An 18,865-nucleotide genomic window follows, 5' to 3' on the forward strand; every position below is an offset into this window, starting at 1 on the left:
TAAAGTCCGTATAAAGTACAGACATCCTGTCTACATATCATAGCTATTTTATTTTTTGCACCAATGTCTGTACTTTATAGCTAGTTTACTTTCTAGTCATTCCTCAAATATTTTGTTACATGTGGCTTCTGAGTGAACAACCAGACTAGAATCCGGTCGATATTGAGAGGCTGGTGTGGGTGGGTAGCTGGAGACCAGAGGGCAGATTTAAGGGCCCCTAGCGCCTCGTTGCGCCACCTTAGTGTACTTTTTTTACGCTAATGTGGCACAAAGCGGACAAAATCGCCATGCCAAATATACAAAGTGGTGCATTGCATTGCACCACTCTGTAACCTTTTGTACTACATTATGGCTGTGCCAGGCATACTGTATGCAAAGTGGACATTTCCCCATTAGGGGGGACAAAAAAATGGTGCAAAGAAATCGAAGAGATGTCTTTGCATCATTTTTTTTGGCACTTTTAACGCTTGCTCAGAGCAGGTGTTAAAAGGAGGCAGATCGTTGTTTACAATGGGCCTCAATGGGCTTTGCAAGATTAGCATCAACATTTTTTACGTTAATCCTGCAAAGTGCTGAACTTGCATCAAAAATTCTGATGCTAGTTCCCTAACTACCGCCATGGTGTGCCGTATATTGAATACAGCACTCACATGGTGGAGTGAGGGGGGCACAAAGGAGCGCTAGAAAAGTGGTGCTGCACTAGGTGCAGCAACACTTTTCATAAATCTTCCCCCACATACTTTATTTTAATATTTGGGGATGGAGGGGGAGAGGGTTTTTTCAGTCGGTAGGGATATCGGTGGTGAATGCCAGGTATTTATTTGTTAATTTGGGAAAGCAGGGACGTTTATGTTGAGGGTGATGGGACAGATGGCAAGAGTTATTTTGAAACAATTTTTAAGATGTTATGTAAGACTTCTTTGTCCCTGCATACATGTTGCAAGCAGAAGGAGATGAGTTGAAGGGGATATATAAAACATAAAATTGTAGATGGGTAAAATGTGATAAATGGATATATGTTTCACCTCGGAGTTCTGAGTGACATCCTGGACAATGTAAGTTTTACTCCTGTTTTCTATTTAAAGCCACCCAGAACCCTTCTGTAAAAAACATCCCCATTATTCACAGGTACCTTTTTTATTATTCCATGGTAGATGTTTATGTTGGTCCCAACACTCATCAATGATTTATTCTTTCTTACTTTCGTTAATAAGCACATATTGTGACAAGGATTACTTAGTAGATGAATAGTCCTCATTCTTTTTCCAAGTTTTTGTTTTTAAACATCTAGGATCTTCATCTCATCAAAACGTGATATAGAAGGGTACTGTGCCTGCTTCAAAGTCCAACATGTAACATGCAGGTTACAGATGTGTATTTTATGCAGATAGCTCAGTGGGTTACTGCTTTTATCATATTCTTTTGCTCTTTCCAGTTCATAAGTTACAGTCATTCTAAAATAGCACAGTAAACTGTGAGCTGGCATTATGGACCTGAATGCAAACTGCAAGGTATAGCTTTAGAACAATATATTTTCCAATGTTTCATCATTTTCAGGTTGCTAAAAAGGGTTCATTTGGGTAGTAATACAGTCATATTAGGACAAATAACTCCAACCATTATTTACAATGATGATTTTGTGTGTTTTTCCAGACTAAGCAATCAACATACAATGCCTATCAATATGGATGATTTGTCTATCCTACAACGTTTAACTCTCATTGCCTTATGTAAAGTTTCCTGTACATTGATTTACACAATTGCATGAGTCATTGTCTTCTGTATGTTATATGTGGGTGGTGTAATGTGTTCTGACACCCTGCATTGAATGTGTATTGTTATAAAACAAATTAAATAAAAATAAAAAATTAGTAAGTTCTATCTAAATTTTTATTGGCTTAATTATTTGTCCATACAAATACATCTGCATGCATATCTCTTTCATAAGGGTCTGAACAAAGGAAAAAACCTGCCCCCATATTATAGCATTCTTCTGGCACCCTACACCTATAGGTCTACAAACCTGATCTGTGGAAACCCCACTGATCCTCATTCAGCCCTACACTCTTGGACACATACATGACTCTGCTTGCAGGCATCATCAGATTCCACAGAATCAACATAAATTCTAATGCAGGTGATACCTACCTCATACTCTCCCTCTCTGAAGGAACCTCCAAAAACTGGATCGTCTTTGTTATCTGCATGTCCAAAGTTGCCAACTGGATGAAAGTCAACTACCTCAAGCTCAATTCCTACAAAACAGAAATAGTATTTTTCAGAAAGGACACCACTAAGACTAAGGCCTAATTACCAGTCAAACTTGGACAAGCACCCAAGCCAGGAACCTCGGCATAGTGGTGGATAAACAACGACTGATAACCAACAAAGTCAAACCTGTGGCATCATCCTGCTTCCACACTCCCACCTCAACGATCTTTAGGTGGCTCCCACTCCAGGCCCAGAGTACAGCTATCTAGGCCCTGGCTATTCAACTCTCTATATGTGGCCATCTACGCCCCCTCACCCAACATCCTCAGGTAATCCAGAATGTAGCAGCCGGACTTACACTCTATTTCTGTTACAACTCTGTCGTCCCATCTCTAGGGGGCGCTGTAAGGGGACTGTCGGAAGCCTGGGAATCACCTTAAACACTTATCTAGAGTCCCTTGCTGACTCCTGTTTGTTTCTCTTTTCTCCATGGCACACTTGTGTAGTACTACATTTGCTTCTTGGGACTGCAAATCCCATAATGCACAGCCTGGTAGCCAGTAAAGCCTGGATTCTGTTTCCCATTGTTTTCTATGGGAGAAGTCCAGTTGCTTCTTTTCACCGGATCCTCTCCTCCTGGACTTACAAGTGTCTGAAACTACACACACCTGAGACCCCTCCTGTGCAGCCCAGCTTGGAACTGCTTATAAGCAGCCATTTCCTCAAGATCCCTGCCGTGCATTGGAGTTCGATTCCTTTGTGTTACAGACCCCTTATTTGATGGTGTTCCAGTTTTGTTCCTGTTCTGTTCCAGCTTGATCCTGTTTCCTGTTTCTCTGCTCTGCTCCTGATTGTTCCAGCCACAGTATGCTCCCTATCTCTTAGCCTTGTACCTGTTTGTTTCTTCCAGAGCCTGCTCCCTGTTTCTCTATTCTGCTCCTGCCTTGTTTCAGCCTGAACCTGCTCTCTGTTTCCCAGTCCTGTTTTCTGCTTATTCCTACACCCTGCATACCAGCCCTGTCCTTGCCTGTTCCAGCCAGAGCCTGCTCTCAGTTTCCCAGTCCTATCTCTGTTTGTTCCAGCCAGAAGTTTGCACCCAGTTTTCAAGTCCTAGTCTTGCCTTTGCTTCAGCCTGAGCCTGTTCCCAGTTCTTGTCTCTGACTCTTAGTTTTTTCCTTTCTGTTTCTGTTTCTTCTTGGTTATTTGTGCCTGGTAAATGTTCTATCAGTCATCATCAGTGTATAAGTGTCCTCCTATGTACTGGGGTTGGCTCCTGGTTTCCAAGAGGCAATTCCAGCCCCCATCCTTGTCTAGTGTTATACGTTGTCTTTCGTGCCTAACAGTGACAGTGTGCTATTGCTGTTTTCTCAGGAATCCTCACTGTTTTAAGTTGGACCCTCAAGAGCGTGTCTTGTGTATGTAAGTACTATCCTTGTTTGTGCTCTAGGGTCCAGAGACAGAATCACTTCTGCTGCCTCCTTTCTATGGGGCTGGCAGGGTGACTATCTGTAAGAGCAAACTGCACAGAGGCATTGACATTCCCTGTCACTGTGGGAGGTTCTGCGCCTTACTCTGTGTACAACCCCAGCGTGTTTGTCCATTAGCAATCTGTTTCCTGTTTGTTCACACAATGGTTGCTCTGCTTTTACTTTCCTGTGCCTGTCCATAGCTGTCGTTTCAGTGTATGCCTTTAGGTGCTCTTCTGCCCCAGTATACTACCTCTTTAGGATATTCGGTGACCTCAAGGGGTGTCCCAACCAGAGTCCTGATCAGACCCGCCCGAATCCGTGACAATTTCCTCCTCGCACTCACATCACAAACCACCTCAAAAAAACTACGCGGGGTCCAGTTCACAAACTCTATTTTTTCAAACTTCTCCCTCACACATTTGAGGTGCTTGACAATCTTGCCCCACCTACCTGAACAGCGCATCATTTTGCACATGCCATACAGAACCCTCCACCTAGTCAGCTTTCTGCTAGCTCACAACTCCCTCATCTGCAGCAGAACTGGAGCTGTTGATTGAGGTTCCTTTCACTTAGCTCCTAAAGCTCGGAATGGTCCCCGCCTCCACATCATAACTGCTAGCTCTGACAGTTTGTCTGTAGTTTCACAAGAAACTCAATATCTGACTCTTTAACTAGGTCACAGCCAGAACCTGACATGACTACTGGCATCAGGATAAACCCAGTGACATGAATGTGATGGAGCCTAAAAATGTAATGCTGTCCATCGTGTCAGAAAATACATCAGAATGTGACAAGTTTAAGTTTATGAAAGTAAAAGAGAAAAAAACTAACATAGAAAGTTGCAGTAACACTCATTTTAAAGTATTACTTGTATTTCAAAGTTCAACTTAGGTGTCTTTTGAATTTTCATTTAAAATGAAATATGCTCCTCAGACTGATGAACTATTATCAATGTTGAATTTATAAGCTTGCATATGATATGTGTTTTACTGAAATGTATTAATTAAATGCATTTTATATTTTTTCCTTGTGTTAGCCTACGTTAGGCCTATGAAGCTTGCATTCTTCAGTCATGTGAAAGGTTTGAACTATGTTTTATAACGTTGTCTTCTTCTAGATTTCATTCCAATGTAAAGCAAAATCTTTGAGTAATAGATCTATTGTTTAAACATGGAAAGATGTACCCACTTGTCCTTGAAAACATTACAAAGCAGGAACATGGGCTGAGATCGTATACATTTGTTTCAAACCTGCTTGGAGTCACACAGAAAGGAGACAAATTATTTTAGATTCTGAGCAGTGACTAATACCTGTGTCTCAGATATTCTTATTGATGTTATGTATTCTTCTTCTTGCATGCTTTGTTTTATAAATGTTAGTTTGAATTAATTTCGATTCCTTGAGCACCCCTTGGTGATTATGTATCTTCATTGGTTTTACACACTGTCTTCATGACTTTGAGTTTGTTGTTGTAATGAAACTTTTAACTTTCTACCTGATTGGAGTTTTCCTTCAGTGGCCACATTGGTTATGGTGTCTAAACTGTTTGGGATGTTGATTACATTTTGTTGATGGTTCACCACACTACTTTCTGGATGCAAATGTCTGTCAGCCTCAGTGAGTATTTGATTCCTGCAAAGAATGAAACATGCATGTGCACATGCTTGTCAGAACCTGATACAACTGCTTAGAGGCAGTAACCTATAATCTTGACCCAGCAGGAGCAGTGCATATTGAGTGTCCCTCCACACCCCTCTATGTTCCATGCAACCATATAAACAGCCATTATGAGGTGTACCCAAAGGAATGGAGGAAAGGGACAAAATAAAAAAGATCTGATTGGTTCTTGCCATTCGATGTCACCTTCATCAGACCCGTACCATCAGCTCTACTCGTTGGAATGTGTTTTCAAGGTGGTCAATGGGTGCTGTAGGGGAAAAGAGTATCATTAGCATAACATCCAGTTCAACTTTACTGGCTACTAGCCTCAACTGTTATGCTAATACACACATTCAATTTACATAATATTTGTAACCAGCGTTCTCAGAACATAACAGGTTCTCAAGTGTAATCTAATGCTTGATAATCCATTTAGGAATTAGTGATAGGACCACCAAGCTTCTGTCTTACTGTAGAAGTCAGATATTTGCGAAGTATTTGAGTTCTCTTCATGGCAGCTGTTATTTGTCTTTTATATGCGCTTCTTCCTTTCCAATTGTCTTACTCAAGTTGTATGCACAACTGAGATTCTCAAAGTTTAAGCATGCTAGTCTAACTGTCTTTTAACTTTTAACCAGTTACTCCACTGGTCAGGTGGGGCACTATTCTAACTGACATTTGACCTGTTCTTCCACTGGTTACGTGGCACACTTGCCCATCAAAAGTCTTTGCGCTTACTTCTTGGGCTGGGTTTTCTATTTCTTAGATTCTCAAGATTCCTCGTGAGGAGTCAAAATGCTAGGAGTGGTCAAAGTCAGAGAACACCACACTGAAACAAGTCGCTTGTACAGTTAATCCTTTGCACACCGATTGCCCAGCAAAAGGGTGTGATACATGCGCAGCTTTTAGAACCTAGAGTAGAAAATGGCTATCTAGTTTTCTACATCTCACGAGGCCTTGTTAAAATTTCCAGAGTGTTCCACACCATTCTGCAGCTTGGTTCCCTGCAGCATAATTCTATATTCAAACACAAGCAATGTTCTGATGCTTACCCAGGCCGAAACAACCTAATTTTATGTCTGTGATCAATACTTTGGGTACATGGCAATTACTCCAGTCATTCTTTTAGGCATTAATAGAGCATGTGACCCAACTGAGATATGTCTTTGCTGGAGTACCTTGCATCTCAGTGCACGCATGCATTGAGCCCACAGCCCATGAGAATGAGTGGGTGGGGTAACCTGAAATGCGTTCTGTGATTTTTGTCAGGTGGCGAAGTAGTTTGGATCTCTTCACATGGATGCTGATGACAAAGCCCCGCAGATATACTTAACATAAAATGGCATAACAATTGCAAAGCAATAACAAGCTTAGTGCATCTGCATACCTGCATTGCATTGGCATCGGCATCTAGGTGTTAGGCACCAGATGGCTTCCAGCCACACTGTAACTCCAACAAAAGGAGGGCTGGTGGCCCCTTAAGTGAGGCCTTGACACTGCAGTGTGAAATGGCAACTTATATTTAGGGGCTTTCAGGCAAAGCTACCGCTCTGACCGACACTGACAATGTAATGTTGACATTACATTGTTGTTGTATGTTGTTGAGGTGCTTGAGCTGCAATGGGTTCATAGAGATGAGGCAGTGTGGCTTCCTTTTGCAAAGGTGAGGTAAACAGAAAAGTGCGCAGGTGTGGCTGGTTGACACACTTTAAGACCTCTAGGTCAACCGGTCTTTTGTTGTCCGAGACCCGTGGGACAGACATAGAAGTCCCCAGATCTGTACTGGATCTCTGGGCTGCCTTGCTACACACCACCCAGCCAATCCAATTTCTGATATTTATTGCTGGCACCAAAAATCAGGATTGGAGGAGTTGGGCTGGCTAAAGCAAAAAGCAATGCACGATCAACAAATTATGTGACAATTATCCTGCTTCTTTTAAAGCCGCAAAGCAACATGAACCTGCGATGCTACCCCTTATTTTAGTCTGTCTTGTATCCAAACATTACACACATTGATTGTATTCTCAGATGCGAGCTGCCTGCGCTTTGTCTTTGATCCGTTTGGCTTTCATCAAGCAGCACAAGAGTCCCGCTTTACACTAACACCGCATTGCATTCGGAGGTAAAAAGACATATTTAGCACTGAACATTTTTTGCTCTAAATATGCGTTGGTTGGACTGCATCTTCTTAGTGTGTTGGAAAATCATGTGTTCGTGCGTCCTTGGCTGCAATAAATAAGGTGTGATCTTTGTGAAGTGTGTAGCTTGGACCCTCTGCAGCAGTGTCTGTGAGAATGCACCAATTACTTATCTGTAATGTTCCTTACTCAGAGTCTACGTTTTCCTCATCATCGTCATTACGTATTGAGCGAATGCTCCTGTGGACAGAAAATTCATCGAGCAAAAACACTTACTAGTTTCCCATCTCTCCAATACCTCTGACTTTGTTTCATAGGCTGTAATTGGCATACAAAGGAAATCGACCCATTCCATTTCATCTTTTTATTGTTTCTGTACGGGTAAAATAGGTTTATTCTGTCATAGAAGGTCGGGCTAGCAAATCTGAGAAAATTGTTTGCTTAATCCACCTACTCTGAGTTGAATTGGAAGATTTCAGTCCCTGACCAGTCGAACCAAATGTCACAAAAGTAGCATCTACTTTTTTCAATGCCTCTGTCCTAGACAAATAAATCACATCTACTCTTTTAATTTCCAAAGAATGCAAACACTCTTCTTCCAGTGACGCTGGTCAAAGAAAAAACACTGGAAATGTGATCAGAAAATGCTTCATATTCGACAATGCTCCTAATTCCCTCAATCTCTTAGCTGAGGAACTAGCAATCAGGAATACCACTTTATATGTAAAAAAAAATGATAATAATTCTGCCATGTCAAGAGGATGAAAGTGAGGCATGTAGGCCTGTAACACCACCTGTAAATCCCATCCTGGAGCTAGACAATTAATCATAGGTCTCTTCAAGAAAAAACTCTTATTACTCTAGATTCCAAAGGATCCATGTTTTCCAGTTGTGGGCTTCTGAGCGTTTTTACAGCTGTCCATTTGACTTCTTCAAGTGTAGAGGCTGCTAATCCCATTATGAAGGCATCCCTTAAGAAATCCAGAACTTCCATAGGTTCTTCTGAAATACTAGAAAGACCCCTATTTTTACACCACTCCTTAAATGATCTCCAGTAACGAGAGTATGACCTTAAAGTGTATGGCTGTCAATATTGCTTTATGAAGTCTACTGCACTCGTGGACCAACTCCTAAACAGCAAGTGCAGCCTCTCAATAGCCATGCCCCCATGTGAGGGTGCACCAACACTGTCCGAGAAAGCCGACATTCTCTCAGGGGATGCTCTAACAATAACGGAAACCATGGATGCTGTTTCTAATTTAGAGCAAATAATATTATCAACGTCCTGTTGTCCCTGATCTTCTGTAACATCTTTGAATGATGGGAATGGGCGGAAAGACATTCAAAGGATTTTGGAACATCTGAAGAGGACATGGCATCCATGCTCCACGATCTTAGACAAGGCACAATCATGCAAAAACAAGGGAGTGGAGCATTCTCCTTCAAGACAAGAAGGTCTATCTTTGGACACCAAAATCTGTTCTCTAACTGCTGGAATACATTATGGGTCAAAGACAGTGAGGTTATTGGAGGAAACACTCTACTCAAATGGGCTGCCGCCCAATTCTTTCTCTCTCTCTCTCTCTCTCTCTCTGGAAGATAAACGACCCTCAGCAATAATAATTGGTCTTCTGCCCAATTACACAACTCCTGAGTAAGCACATTCAGCTCTTGCAGTTGACAACCCCCTGATAGTTTATGTAATTCATCACCATCCAGTTGACTGTTTTGATCTGCACATGGTGACCCATCAGATGCAGGGCTAAGGACATCAGAGCTAGGTGCACATTCTTGAGTTCTTTACAATTGGATGAGAACTCGTTTTGCACTAGTGTCCATTTCCCCTGAATTGAAGAACTATCAAGAGTGGCACCCTATCTCACATACATCTGTTGTTGCTATCTTGGGTGGTACAACATGTTCAAAAGACCCCCTAACTAGGTTCTTCTCCCCCAACCACTAGTGTAAAGAACTGTGAACCTGAGGAATCACTGCCACGTCCTGCTGGAACTGTTGAGAGGTCAGATCCCAATAGGACAATAAGTAGTTTACAAGAAAATACATGTTAAATCTGGACAAGGCCAAAACCGTCAGAATGCATGGCATTAGGTCCTGAACCCTTAGCAGTTTTACCTTGCTGGAGGAGCCCTGCATGCAATCAGACTTGAAATCTCTCTGTTCAGTTTCTGCTTCCTGGCCAAGGGCAATGCCCTAACTCTGCTCTGAATTGTGCTCCTATAAACCACAAATTCTGCATAGGAGTAAGATGGGACTTTTTATAATTTATTATGAATCTGTGCTGTCAGAGCAGATCACATACTTCTCCACTTGTTGTAGTGCCTTGGTAAAAAAAACAACAACAAAACAGCCAGTTTTCCAAATTTGGGCACAACTGAATTCATCGGGCATGAATTACACTCATTACAAGAGCCAACACTTTTGTTAATACTTTAGGGGATGAAGAAAGACCAAAAAGAAGCACCTTGAAATGGAAATGCTCAATTACACACAACAGCATTAAAACGTTTGCAACACTGAAAGTAGTGGAACATGAAGAGCTGTATCATGCAGATCCAGTGATGCCTTGAGATCCCCATTCTTTACAAAAGGAAAAATTATTTGTAATGTCACAATTTTGTATGTTACATGCAGTATGTACACAGTGTTTAAATCCAATCCTGGTCGGAATATCCCAAAGATTTGTGAACAAGAAACACAATTCAGTATACTCCTTTCCCCTTTCTGATAAAATGGTACTGAGATTATCGTCCTCTTCAGCAGCAATCTTTGAATTATGTTTTACAAGCCTGTGTCTGCATTTTTCGGGAGAGGAATCCTTCAAAATAAATGTGGTGGTATCACCCGAGGTGCTTCCTGGTAACCCACTCACAATACCAATTGCAACACTACTTGATCTGACATTGACCTTTTCCATTCCTTTGAATAGAACCTGAGTCACCCTCCCATTGGGTGCTGACCTTCTTCCACAGCATAGTCACGACTTTGCTGAAGAATGCCCCGGTCCCTCACTCTGCTGAGACCGGGCTTGTCCTGAAATGGGGTTCAGCTGGCCACATTCCCTCCCTCAAATAGGGAGATCGGGGACTTCACATACGTAGGTCCAGAATATCTCTTGTTTAAAAGGGAAACTGAATCTCATCACTCTTGAAGGTTTTCCATCCCCAGCCTGCTTCTTCACCATATCTTCTAGTTATCTTCCAAAAATCCTCTGAAGAAAAACAAATTTTTATCAATAGATGTTTCTGGACCGCATCAGCTTTCCAGGATCTAAACTAAGGGGCAGATGTAGCAAGAAAACATTTTGTGACTTGCAAATTGCGAGTCATACTGACTCGCAAATTGCAACTCGCAAAAGTGCATGCAGAAAGGAGTCTCAGACACCTTCTGCGACTCGCTATCGGGTCGTAAAGACCCACCTCATGAATATTTATGAGGTGGGTCGCAAATTGCGACCCCATAGCGAGTCCCTGCACTCACAGGGATGGTGGTCTGCTGGAGACAGCAGACCTCCATGTCTGTGACTGCTTTTTTTAATAAAGCAGTTTTTCTTTTTGAATTGCAGCCCGTTTTTCTTAAAAGAAAACGAGTTGCAATTCAAAAACATAATGAAACCATTTGGTTTCATTTTTTCAGAGTAGGCAGTGGTCCATTGGACCACTGCCTGCTCTGAAAAAATATTTTCAGCGACATTCACAAAGGAGAAGGGGTCCCATGGGGACCCCTTCCCGTTTGCGAATGCGTTACCACCCACTTGAAGTGGGTGGTAACTGCGAGTTGGTTTGTGCATTCGCGGTCACAAAGCAACTCAGCATTGGCGATGCGGACGCAAATAGGAAGGGAACACCCCTTCCTATTTGCGAGTCGGACTCACCTTTTGCGAGTTGGTACCGACTCGCAAAATGTGACTCTGCATCCCGATGGCCGTTTTGCATGTCGCAAACTGCGTTTTTCGCAGTTTGCGACATGCAAACTGGTTGCTACATCTGGCCCTAAATCTGTCACCTAGCCGCTATGGGTGCACCTGCTGCAGTGGCTGAGGTATTTAAAGAAGCATAAGATATTTCAGATAGAAGGAATATCTGCTGTTCCATCGCTGCCAGGCTAGGAGTTAACTCTAGCCCCAGTTTCTGGAAATCCTTAGTGAGTGACTGACGCATAACTAGAGTATAATGCTTCTCTAACAGCGAAATTTGACACTGCATACATCTGCTTAACTGCCAGGTCTATAAGCTAATCCACCGGGTGTGCTGGGGCTGCTTTTTCTGAAATTATCATACTCTGGAGAGCTAGACCCAAAATCAGAGTCCACTTTTACCACCAATGGAAAATCATTCAGAAAAAGATGTATTTTTTGACAGAAATCATGGAAATTAATGGTTTTCTATTTCTTTCCATTCTGCGTCCATTATCATCCACTTTCCAGGCACACGTTTTGGCATTATTGGTGCAACAGCGCCAATGAATACATCACGCACCTCAATGTTTTATTTCATGTCATTGCACAATAGTTTTACTGCATGCATGTGTAAGTGACGTATGGCAAGAATTCACTTATTTGTCATGTACATTTCTTGACTTGGTCAGGATGCAACTGAACAGAGTGCACACCTCTTCAGGATACTGTCTCATTTACCTAACCCAATGCCACCTATCAATTCTTTTCAATATGGCTCATGACATTGTTAACCGGTTTTGAGCTGACTGCAAGGCTGGTTGGACATCAGTGCAAAGATAGAACAAATACATTTTGCATCATTTTAATAAGATTGCAGAATGCTGAATGTAGCAAACAGTTCATACCCAGTTTTTGGACCTCATTACATAATTGTTTTATAGGGAAAACGTACCCACATTTTTCAGAAGTTGCTGATTGGGAGTATGTAACAGGTCAGACTTACCAACACTTCATGAGTATCACAGATTGATCAAGACTAATAGGCTATATTCTGCGAAATACAATTCTACATGCTCACAATTCCACCAGAGAGATCTTTATAGTTTATAAAACCGTGGCACATTCCGTGGCTGACAGCAACACTGCAAAACCATTGCATGAGTTCTGTGGAATATATATCTGTTTTTTTTTTAAATAAAAAATTGGCCAACTTGATAAGTAACTTTGTAACCAACAAAGAATGGCCACGAAACAATGGATCGGAACCAGAGGCATGCTGGTCTACCTTTAGGGAAATCGTAGATGACAAACTAAAGGAAGTCTTTATCATTATGACCTCTTCTGCTCCCACTGATGTTGCCCCTATAATCACCTCAAGATTACTGACACCCCCAAACTTTAACACACTGAGCTATTTAGTTCCTCAGTATCATCAGGATACATTCCAACAGCCTGGAAATTAACTAGGATCACCCTGCCCTTAAAGCAACATCTTTAGACCCATAGTTGTAAGCTAAATATTGAACAATGTTTCTTCTCTCAATGGATGCTAAACTAACAGAAATGTTGGTACACAAACAGCTGATGGCACTCTTAGAATCTAACCAAATTCTACATGGAAAGCAATCCAGCTTCTTTAAGGGTCAATGTAGATAAATTGTTCTAAACAAGTCGATGGATTAGACAGATTAGAGATAAAGGTAGATATATTAGTGACATTTGATACCATTTCACACTCTATATTTCTCAGCCGCCTTAGGGAAGTGTGTTTGGCTATTACAGTTCTTAACTGGTTTACTTCATTTCTTCAAGACAGGTCGCAAACAGTAAGACTCTCAGACTACTGCTCGGGTCCTAAAGCCATAACAATTGAAGCTCCAACAGGTTTGGTGATGAATCCCTGTTTATTAAATTTGTACATTTCCCCCTAAGCATGACTGATTTAATCTTTCTCAAAGATCAAAGTCACTAACTGGATGAAAGCTTACTGTCTCAATCTCAACACTGACAAGACAGAAGTAGTGATATTTGGCAAGAACTCCTCATTATGGATTCCAATTGGTGGCCAGCCGAACTCAAACTCACACCCTTCACCCAAACCAGAAACCTCAGAATAATTAGTGACAGATAACTGGAGATGACCACAAAATTCAATGCTGTCACTGAGTACTGTTTCATACTCCAAAGTTCCTGAGGAAGATCTTCAAATCACTTCTAAAAAACATTTAAAAAACGGTCACTCACATCCCAGTCACAAGCAAGTTAGGTTATGGGAACACCCTGTATGTCGGAATCACCAAGCAAATCACTAGAAGACTACAAACCATCCAGAACTCGACAGCTAGACTGTTGGATTAGGCGTTCTCTGCAGGATTACCCTCAAACATTTTGCCTTCACCCCTCCATTTTTCTAAAATTGTGTTTTGGCTTTTAGGACTGTGCACTTTACAAGTGCTAAACAGTTTTAAAGTGCTTCAGCTCTGTTCTTTAAGCAAGGTAAAATTGGCTTGCACCCAATTGACATATTTCATTTACTTATAAGTCCCTAGTAAAGTGAAAGTGCTACTACATGTAACAGGGCCTGGAAATTAAATGCTACTGGTGGACCTGCAGGACTTATTGTGCCACCCTTTTCAAACATATTGTAGGCCTCCCATTACAGCCTGTGTGCAGCTTTAAACTGCCATTTCAGCCTGGAAAAATAAACTTTTTAGGCAAAACTAAACCTTCCTTTTTAACACATGTAAGTCTCTCGTCGGGTTGGCCCCAAACAGCCCAGAGCAGGTTGCAATGACTTTAAAAAGTGAACATGCACTTTAAATTTTACATGTCCTAGTAGTGACATCTGATTACATCTTGTTAGACCTGACAGCCTTAGGGTGGTCACCCCCAACGTTTTGCCTTCCTCTCCCCACTTTTTGACACTGTTTCTGCTGGTTTTAGGACCCTGCTCACTTTACCACTGCTAACCAGTGCTAAAGTGCACATGCTCTCTCCCTTAAATCATGGTGACAATGGCTCATACCCAATCAGCATATTTAATTTATTTGTCAGTCCCTAGTCAAGTGCACTGCATGTGCCCAGGGCCTGTAAATTAAATGCTATTGGTGGGCCTGCGGCACTGGTTGTGCCACCCACATAAGTAGCCCCCTAACCATGTCTTAGGCCTGTCATTGCCATGCCTGTGGGTGCAGTTTCACTGCCACTTCGACTTGGCATTTAAAAGTACTTTCCAAGGCTTAAACTCCCCTTTTTCTACATTGAAGCCACCCCTAATTTAGATCCTAGGTACACAGAGGGCATTGTGCTATGTAGATAAAAGGCAGGGCATATATCTGTGTGGTTTATATGCCCTGGTACTGGAAAATGCCTAAATTCGTTTTCCACTGTTGTGCGACCTGCTCCTTTCATAGGATAACATTACGGCTACCCTCATAAACTGTTTGAGTGAAAAATTCTGATTAGAAAGGGGTAAACAGGTCATATTAAGGCCCTGATTTATACTTTTTTCGTGCTGCATTACTGTCATTTATTGATGCAAAAGCGGTGCAAACTTACAAAATCCTACTTATTGGTGAAGTTGGATTTTATATTACTATTTTAGAAATGCTTCTTTTAAAAAAATGAGCTTTTCTCTGCACTTAAATCCCTCTGTGCCTTACAGCCTGTCTCCAATCTACATGTCTCCAATCTACATCTGGGCTGGGCTGGTTGACAGCTCCCTTGTGTATTTCACCCAGACAACCACAAACACAGGGTTCTCAGTCACTCCTGCATACATCTGCATACTGAATAGGTCTTCCTGGGCTGGAAGGTTGGAGGGCCTGACACTAACATTTGAAAGGGCAGTGGCCTGCCCTTGCACAATGGACTGCAAAATCCCCTACTGGGACCCTGGCAGATAGGATTGTAATGAAAGGGGACCTTGTGCACTTCAAAACTAATCTTTGAAGTCTCCTCCACTTCAAAGGCACTTTGGGGTATATAAACTGGATCCCTGACCTTACCAAGTTAGACACTTCTTGGGACAGACACTCTGCACCAGAACCTGCAACCTGCCAAGAGAAGCTGCCTGGCTACCCATAGGACTCACCTGGACTGCTTTGCTGTAAAGGACTGCCTTGCTGTTAGCCTGCTGCCTTGTTGGCCTCTGGCTCTGCTGAGCTGTGCTCTCCAAGGGGTTGGATTGAGCTTGTCCCCGGTTCCTTAAGTCTCAGAGCCAAAAAGACTTAGGCGGTCATTCCAACTTTCCCGCCGGCCCAGCGGGAATGAGGCTGCAACACAGAAGCCGGCTCCGAATGAAGCCGGCGGTGTTGCGGCCGTGCGACGGGTGCAGTTGCACCCGTCGCGCTTTTCACTGTCTGCTAGGCAGACAGTGAAAAGCAGGCCGGGGCCCTGTTAGAGGACCCCTGCACTGCCCATGCCAGTGGCATGGGCAGTGCAGGGGCCCCCAGGGGCCCCAGGACACCCCTTACCGCCAGCCTCTTCCTGTCGGTGAAAACCGCCAGAAACAGGCTAGCGGTAAGGGGGTCAGAATCCCCAGGGCAGCGCTGCCCTGGCGGATTCACCCAGCCGGGGCAAAAACGGCCGGAAACCGCTGGCCCCGGTTTTCCGACCGCGGCTTTACCGCCACAGTCAGAATGAGCTTTGAAGCACCGCCAGCCTGTTGGCGGAGCTTCCGTCATTCTGCGCCCTGGCGGTCCAAGACCGCCAGGGTCAGAATGACCCCCTTAATCTCTGCAAAGAAACTACTTGTGCTGAAAAAATTGATGAACAGCCTGCCAGAATCGAGGCACGTCCTGTTGAGCAGTGAGAAAATCACAGCATCACCGAACCAGAATGACGCAGCCCAGCTCCCATAGTGGAGATCGATGCAGTTCCAAAGTTGCGACCGGAACTTCAACATACAGCCCACCGGACCTACGCATCGCCTGTGAGAGGAATCTACACAGCATCAGCGTGCAGCAGAAATTCCACTGCATCACTCACTGGATCGACACAACAGCTGTGACTTCGTCCTGCATGCCCAGGATTTCCAAGTATTTTCTCTGGGTGTCAAAAGACCCTGCATCGCAAAGAGGATTCAAGCCTGCGTGCCGGAATGCAATGCAAAGCCCTTGCCGCGTGGAAAAGAATGGACACATTGTCTGTGTGCACCCAGAAAAATAAAGCACACCTACCTTTTTCCACGCATCTCCTCCTCTGCAGTCTTCGTGCGTGTTATTTTTACGTAAACCAGGTACTTTGTGCTTGCAAGAGACAATTGTTGCTTTTAAGAACTAAAGTCTCTTATTATTACAAAAGTTATATTTCAACTTGTAATTAACAAATCTTGATAGTTTTGACCTTAATTTAGTCAGATACTTATCTTATATTTTTCTAAACTTGTGTGGCATCTTTTTGTAGTGTTCTCACTGAGTTGTGCATGGTTTATTGCACAAATACTTTACACATTGCCTTCTAAGTTAAGCCTGACAGCTCAGTGCGAAGCTACCAGAGGGTGGGCACAGAATAATTTGGATTGTGTGAGACTTACCCTGACTAGGATTGTTGTCCCTACTTGGACAAGGGTGTATACCTCTGCCAACTAGAGACCCAACTTCTAACTCATCTTGTTACATTTATTAAATGAAACCTTTTGCTTGGGCACTGGTAGAAATGTAGGGCCGTATTTATACTCCGTTTGCGCCGAATTTGCGTCGTTTTTTTTCGACGCAAATTCGACGCTAAACTAACGCCAACTAACGCCATATTTATACTATGGCGTTAGAGGCGAATAGCGCCAAAGTTCCCGGAATGTGCGTCATTTTTTAGCGTGAACCCCTTCCTTGCGTTAATGATATGCAAGGGAGGCGTTCCCGTCTAAAAAATGACTCCCAGGCCTTTACGTGGTATTTATACTCCCGGGCAAAAGAGACGCCCGGGAGTGGGCGTGGCTAAAAACGGCGCATTTGCGCCGCTTTTTAACGCCTGGGTCAGGCATGGCGTTAAGGGACAAGTGGGCTCAAAATGAGCCCAGAGTGCCCTCCCCTGCCGCCAGGGACCCCCCCTGCCACCCTTGCCCACCCCAGGAGGACACCCAAGGCTGGAGGGACCCACCCCAGGGACATTCAGGTAAGTTCAGGTAAGTTTTTTTTAATTTTTTTTTAATAATTTTTTTTGGCATAGGGGGGCCTGATTTGTGCCCCCCTACATGCCACTATGCCCAATGACCATGCCCAGGGGACAGAAGTCCCCTGGGCATGGCCATTGGGCAAGGGGGCATGACTCCTATCTTTACAATGATAGGAGTCATGTTGATGGGGGATGGGCGTCGTTAAAAAATGGCGCAAGTCGGGTTAAGACGATTTTTTCGACGTAACCTGACTTGCCCCATTTTAAGACGCCCATACGCCATTTTCCCCCTACGCCGGCGCTGTCTGGTCTACGTGGTTTTTTCCCACGCAAACCAGGCAGCGCCGGTCTGATTGCGCCGTCTAACGCCATTCCATAAATACGGCGCCCGCATGGCGCTTCAGAATGGCGTTAGACGGCGCAAAACTTTTTGACGCTAAACTGCGTTAGCGCAGTTTAGCGTCAAAAAGTATAAATATGGGCCGTAATGTATGGCATCTTTAGAATTGTAATTTAAAATCCTCTTTTATGATCAAGTCAGATTTTAAGTCACAATAATGAAAATGCAATTTTTATAAAGTTGCCATTTATTTGTCCTACCCATGTGGTGCATGCAGCCTATGTCCCAGACCTCATGACTAGGTGTAGTTGGCAGTTGGCCTTGGTGTATTAATTTCAGACATTGTCACAAAGGGTGTTGGCAGGATGGGACCCCCTGACAGGATGGGTGTGGGCAGAGCTGTCTCCTACCATGCTTGCACTTCAATAGGGTCTGCCTCCTGCACCCACAAAGGACTTCGTAGTAGCTTCAAAGCTGGCACCTGGTATAAATATTGTACCCTGAGAAGAACAGTCCTGGACCTGCGAACTCTACAAGAAGCCCAGCTGCTTGAGAACTGCCCTGTTGCCTCAGGACTGCACAGCTGTTTCAGAACTGTCCTACTGCCTGAGACCAGTGTTGTTGTTTGAACCCAAGACTATCAGAGAGTTTCCCAAGGTGAATCAACTGTTCTCCCTACTGACAGCTTCATTAGACTGGCTGCTTCATTAGGACCAACACATTGTGCTGCTCCTCGATGCCTGACTTTACATTGCAGCTCCTGATCGGCCGCTTCCTCAGCACTGAGTCAGTATGATGCTTCTCAATGCAAGTCTCTGCTATGCAGCCCTGGATTGGTGGCTTCATCGACAATATGCTCTGTGATGCATCTTGAAGCCAGCATTGCAGCTCCTGATCGTCATCTTTGATAGCACCGACACAGTGTGACCCATCTCGGTATGGGACAAGGCATCACAGCTCCTTCTCAAAGGCTCCTTGTGCTGCGAGGCACGAGATTACGCATACTTCACATCCTGAT

The sequence above is a fragment of the Pleurodeles waltl genome, chromosome 4_1 (genome assembly GCF_031143425.1).
Source record: "Pleurodeles waltl isolate 20211129_DDA chromosome 4_1, aPleWal1.hap1.20221129, whole genome shotgun sequence".
In the NCBI taxonomy this organism is placed as follows: domain Eukaryota; kingdom Metazoa; phylum Chordata; class Amphibia; order Caudata; family Salamandridae; genus Pleurodeles; species Pleurodeles waltl.